Here is a 6,466-nt window from a genome sequence, read left to right as displayed (position 1 = left end):
TTAATCAAAACATCTAAGAGAATTAACAGTCGGATTAATATTGATTTTAAAAACATTTCAAAATCCCGAAAACATATTAATTTGTGTAGCACACCTAAAAACCCGTCGTTTTCGCTCAGCCACTAATTTTTGACAAATATATATATAAGCCCTTTAAATACAATGGATATAAAAAAAAGGCATTTCCTAAAACAAAAACGTAACTGCGTCGGCCGGGAATCGAACCCGGATCAACTGCTTGGAAGGCAACAATGCTAACCATTACACCACCGACGCTCCTTGAAAACAGTTTCAAAAATCTACAAAAATTGAATTGAATTTTTTTTCCCAGAGCTGACTTTGAACATTGCCCCTTTTGACTATAATCTTCTCCGATTTATGACGAATGGCTTCCACACAAATGTGGGTAAATGGACAATTATTTTAAAGTAGAATCAGAGTTCTACGAAAAAATGACGGCAATTGAAATGTATTAGCTAAACTAATGCATTTAATTAATTGCGAGATTTCTGCAATGAATTCTATAAGCTAGAAACAACAAACAGATTTTCCTAAGTCCGGGAAGAGGGAGCTTATGATTTTTTCAATCCTTTTTTATAGCCTATACCCAAAGGGTGAAAGGCTATACTAGTTTTGTGCAAATGTATGTAACACACAGAAGGAGGCGTGACAGACCCCACAAAGTATATATATTCTTTATTAGGGTGACAAGCCGAGTCGATTTAGCCATGTCCGTCTGTCCGTCCGTCCCTCTGTATGAGCGGAAGGATCTCAGAAGGTACAAGAGCTAGAATTACCAAACTTGGTATCCAGGTTCCTTTAAGCCCTAGGCAGGTCAAGTTTATTTTTTTATTCTGATGCACCCCCCCCCCCCCTCCACTCCCCCCACTTCCACGCAATTCGAGTTTTTATAACTCCCGTAATTCTTGGATTTGTGAAATCAGTTTTAGTAGTTACGTCCAGTTAGTGCTTATGTGTCCGTATGCCAAGTTTCGTCATGATAGGTCAATTCTGAAGAAAGTTATAGCCATAAATAAAATCGCTGCCCATGCTCTGCTTGCAGCGCCGCCATGCTCTGCTTGCAGCGCTGCCCATGCTCTGCTTGCAGCGCTGCCCGCAGCTATTATTGTTGCTTATATATACACAAGGGCGTAGGCAGGGGGGCCGTTGCCGTCCCCCCCCCCCCTAAAAAAATGTAGCCATTTAAAGTCGATCACACGTTCATTATTATGACGCATTATTTCGCCTTAGAATGGATCTGAGTTAAATTTGTTGAAGTTTTTTCATTGATCATATGCATACGTTATTTTTTAAATGCATCGTGCATTATTTAATAAACACGTATATAAACAAGCATAGACAAGTGATGTAAATGTAAATCTGCATAAAGATGTCTTCTATGTATGTATTAAATAAACTTCTCAATTATTTTAATAAATTAATTACATTTTTTTTAAGTAATTTAATTTTTTTTAATATTTTTATTTTTAATTTTTCCTTTTTGTGGAGAGTACAGGCTATTTTACTGTCGGGCTTGCTCGACTTTAGCGTTCTATCTTGTTTTGTTTTACTGCACTCTTGGAATTCTTGCTCTGCTTTGAATTTCGTTTCCAAATCATATTCCGTGAGAGCTTAAGTTAAGCACTTCCAATTTGTATTAGAGAATATGTACTTATCTATATTTGACCTAAGAAGCCGAGCTCGTCGCTTATTTAAAATATCTCCAGAAGTGGAAAAAACTCGTTCACTTGTTTGAAAAGCTACCAGGGATATTGACTCTACTATATGTCTTGATATTTGCCTTGGAAATTCCAAATTTTGTTGGCTTTTTTCCAGTTCTTTAACACAAAAATTCCTGGATCAACAGCACAACAACAGCACCAAAAACTTCAAATTAAAGTTGAGAAAAAAATTAGAATAATCTATGAAATATAGTAAGCTTATTTGTCATTTGAAGTTTACATTACATTAAACATGACACACTTTAATGACAAAGACTTACACTTTGTTTTGAATATTATTCCAGAGCTTGTAAATAACTGTTGACCGTTTCTCTACGTCACAAAATTACTGTTATCTACGGACGTTTTTGGGAAAAAGTCACAGGTGAATCGTTCACTTTGTATGTTGAATAAATCGTTCTCAGTTCAACCAAGAACCAGTTTTTTGTTTCATTGATTTTGATCTGAATTTGATTTGAATTAATTTTTTAATTAATTAAAAATTAATTAATTCAAAATGTTCGCCCTGACTCACTGATTAAGGATATATATAAATTATGTCCTTAATCCTCATGGAATAGACACAATTTCAGCTAATCATTATTTTATAAGTTTTATTTTTTTGCTCATCAATAATGATTATTGGTTAAGTTTTAAAGTAAAACTCAAAATTAATCATTAAGATGTGAGCGAATGAATAAAATTAAAAAATAATCATTATTTTGTAATTTTTTTAATAACACTTATAATGATTACAGTCCCTGGAATATGTTATTAGTTAAATTTACGTTGTTTATATTTGATTTAAACGTGAAATAGTAGAACATTAATGTTAATATGCAAATATTGATAGTATAACTATGCAACTTTTTTTGAGTATACGAATAAATATTTCATTAAATTGAAGCTAACAAATAAATGTGAGCAAGTTAAAACATCCGCAACTAATTCATAGTTAACAAAGAACGAGCGAAGAAATGCGCGTTCCATTCCGAAACGTTCCTTTGAAATGTGTGCGTGAAAAATGACTCCAAACGCAAAGGATGAACATTTAATTTTTTTAATTAGCAAACAAGTAAGCGTTGCGATTGCTGTCAAGTCACTGATTCCGCATTTTATCATCATCTATCATCAGGCAAGCGCTGCGGACACTCCAAAAACTTTTAAAGGCGATTGATATAAAAGAAACAAAGCGGTTAGGACTGCATTAGAAGTAATTAACCCACCATTATGACATCTGATATGGCATGTGAGTAGAGAAGCAGTTGAACACCCTCTACCCAAAGGGTAAAAGGCTTTACTAGATTTTCAAATTAATTTGCCTTTTTTTCTCATGAATAGCACTTGCTTACAAACTGGAGTCGAATACAGTCAACTATTGTTTCATACTGGAATCGCTGTACGAACTGGTTGTGCCCATCACCCGCGCAGACCTGCGCTGCTATGTGGCCTCCAAGATGTCGCTGGCCGAGTACGAAGTGAAACAGACGGTCAATAATGCCCTAGTTTATGGTATTCAGAATGGGTTCATTGAATACCAGAATCACTTGTATAACGCTCGCCTTCGCAAAACTTATGACGATTCTGGACCTGCAGACCCTTAAACGATTTGCCTACAAGGAACTTTCTAGGAATGTGTTTTCTGTTGTGTTTATTTTTGAACATACCATTGTTTGTTAACGTATTCCATTATTAATATATTTTTTGAGTTACTTGTTTAGTCTTAAGGTTCATCAATCAGTGACATCGAAAGACAATAACGATTCCGAAACAAATCTGGGAGTGCCGAATTATATTTAAGAGGGAGGGTAGGGTAGGGAGTATATTTATGGCTATAACTTTCTTCATGATTAACCTATCGTAATGAAACTTTGCATATGGACTCATGATCACTAACTGGAGGTCTTTGCCGAGTACACAATTGCAAAAAATCCGGAAGTTATGGAAAAAACACGAATTGTGGGCGAGTGGGGGGTGTATCAGAAAAAATAAACAAACTTGATCTGCTTAGGGCTCAGGGGAACCTGAATATGAAGTGTAGTTATTGTAACTCTTGTAATTCTTGAGATCCTTGCGTTTATACAGACGGACAGACAGACGGACGGACAGACGGACGGACAGAGCGACGGACAGACAGGCGGACATGGCTATACATATCTACTCGTCTTTTTATACTGATCAATAATATATATGTATACCTTGTGGGGTCTGCCACACCCCCTTCTGTCTGTTACATACATTCGCACCCTTTTGGGTACAGGGTATAAAAACCAAACTTGGTATCCAGGTTCTCCTAAGTCAGAGGAAGGTCAAATGTGCTTTAAGCTCGCTTTAAAAGAGTATTTTGTAACTCTCGTAATTGTTCGAATTTTTAGACCAATTTGGTAATTACAGCCGGTTAGGAGGCAGAAAATATGTTATCTACAGACTGGGCACGAAATTGAGCCAAAAAGCTAATGATACCACCCGGACGATAGTTGTGGGAATGCTCGTACGTCCCGACGCATGGACAGCCCTCGCAGAAACATGCGAAAAAGAAAGAAAGAAAAGAAAGAAAAAGACGCCTTAGACAAAGGTACAAAAAAAGAGAGTTTTGCAAACGACAAACGGCGCTCGCAGCCACAACCAAAATGCAACGACGCGAATTTCAAGCTTCTATTTTTCCATCAATAACTTTATAATTTTATTTGTTTTAATTTTGAGTAAACTATATTATATTATATTTACATAAACTATCCGGGACTGTTGTCATTTCGTTTAGAAATAACTAAATAATAATCCTAGTCCCACCTATGTAAGTATTTTTTTATTCTTGTTCGTGCTCTAAGGTAAGAAGTTGCGTCTTTTAGCTAGATAAGTACAGATATCCTTAACAGAAAGCAGTCATTAAACATAGGGGCCTAGCCACAAAATATTAATTTATATTTAAAAACGTATCTTTCTGTTAATTTTAGGTATTTTTGGTTATGTGTGCCCACAATTTTATTCAGACGAAATCGGCTGTTTTTCTATAATTTTATTTTCTTAAATTAATGGAAAAATATACAAGAATGAAATAAATTTAATGTAATGGGAAATTGATGACTGTATATGGATAAAATTGGTTTTATTTAAATATCACCATATTTCATGGAGAAAAACTAGGCTGACAGACAGACATGCCAACTGTGCCAATAATTATGGTCGTCACTGTATATACTTGTAGCTTTTAGTGCCTGTACAACTATTTTTAAATTCAGATTTACTTTAAGAATTGAAACTTGATTTAAACTTGCATATGTTTGTTTATACTCTAATTGGATATTACGTAACTAAATTTAAAATCAGTACGCAAAGTGGGCTTAGTTTTTGTTGTGGGCCTCCTAGGGAAAGAAATTGCAGTTATGTCCACACAATACAAATATATGTATATATACATACATATATTTGTGTATCACAAATCTGTGCACACCGTAATATAAGGTTTTGTGAGCAAATAATGTTATATTCATATTACGAGGCCACAAAAAATCACTCTTAATACTGCATAAGCTGTCGAATTTGTGGCCAAAGAGGACAGTAGTATGTGTGTGTGTGCCTTCTGTGTGTGTGTGTGGCTCACAGCTGGGTGGCCGACTGGCTGGCTGGCTGGCTGGCTACGAAATGATGAAGCTTTAATTTAGTTTTTAGCACGAAAAACTCATACACATACATGCCATGTATATGTACGAGTATGTACATATGTATTTGTATACACAAATGTGTATACATATGCACACATGCAGAAAGACAGGCACATTTTGGCATTGCGCATATAATTCAGATGGTGCGTTGCTTTTTTCTCATTCGAGACCCCCTGGAGAAGTTTACGACAAACGCAATAGCATACAATTTACAACTGAGGCGAACACAAACACACACACACTCACAAATACACCGGCAAATTGTTGTACAGTAGATACCTCTAAGGGTTCAATCAAATACAAGTACTTACTTTTATCCACTAACTATTTAGGTAGAGCTCCTATTAATCACTAACCATTAGGCCACGGATTCACAAACTAATTGTGAATTAGTCTGACCCTGATTATACCAACTATGTATTCATTATAATCGTATATATTATTTTCAAAATGTATCTTATTTCAAAACATAAATTAATAAAAAACAAGTCTGCAACTGAAGGAGAAGTAGAGAAGTACAGATGAAAAAACGAAAGGACGTCACGATTTAGATTCGTCTCGAGTAATCGTCTGGCGTAGAAGAAGATTTACATATGGGTCTTACAAAACTAAAACACTCTAGAAATAATACATTTTTATACATACATTTTTCACTTTTGGCATTTCTACGAAAATTTTAGGTGGTACTACTTATAATAGTGCCGCAGCCCACGACTTTCTCTTTTTGAGACCCTAGCAGTCTTCCAGAATTAACATGGGATTCTTATTTGGAAAGCCAGAAAATTTGAATAGATTTCCATTCCTTTTTCTCGTAGTTGTATAAATATCTTTGCAAAACCATTTTCAATTTCTTAAAATTCGTTTTGCAATATTTGTTAAGATTGTGTTTTATATGTTTATATGTTACCACCAAGTTAGTATAATACCCTTTGGGCACAGAGTTTTATAAAAGCAGCACCAAATTTTACAATAAAGCTGTTTGCCGGAAATTCTAATTAAAATTCAAAAATTATGCATTATTAAATTAAGCTCTGTCAATGTCTCTCTCAATGTCAGATTAAAGGCGTCTATTCGTCTTTTCGC

At 35.0% G+C, this 6,466-nt stretch overlaps 1 non-coding gene across 1 annotated transcript; it reads right to left on the bottom strand.

Moving 5' to 3' along the window:
- Positions 1-204: 204 nt before the first annotated feature.
- Positions 205-276, bottom strand: Trnag-ucc. Its single transcript has one exon. It is a non-coding gene; the product is annotated as a tRNA-Gly (tRNA).
- Between the last annotated feature and the right edge of the window lie 6,190 nt (positions 277-6,466).

This window comes from Scaptodrosophila lebanonensis, unplaced genomic scaffold, assembly GCF_003285725.1.
Source record: "Scaptodrosophila lebanonensis strain 11010-0011.00,11010-0021.00 unplaced genomic scaffold, SlebRS2 tig00000096-arrow-pilon, whole genome shotgun sequence".
NCBI lineage: Eukaryota > Metazoa > Arthropoda > Insecta > Diptera > Drosophilidae > Scaptodrosophila > Scaptodrosophila lebanonensis.
The sequence above is the reverse complement of the archived record's forward strand: the minus strand, read 5'-3'. Positions and strand labels throughout refer to the sequence as shown.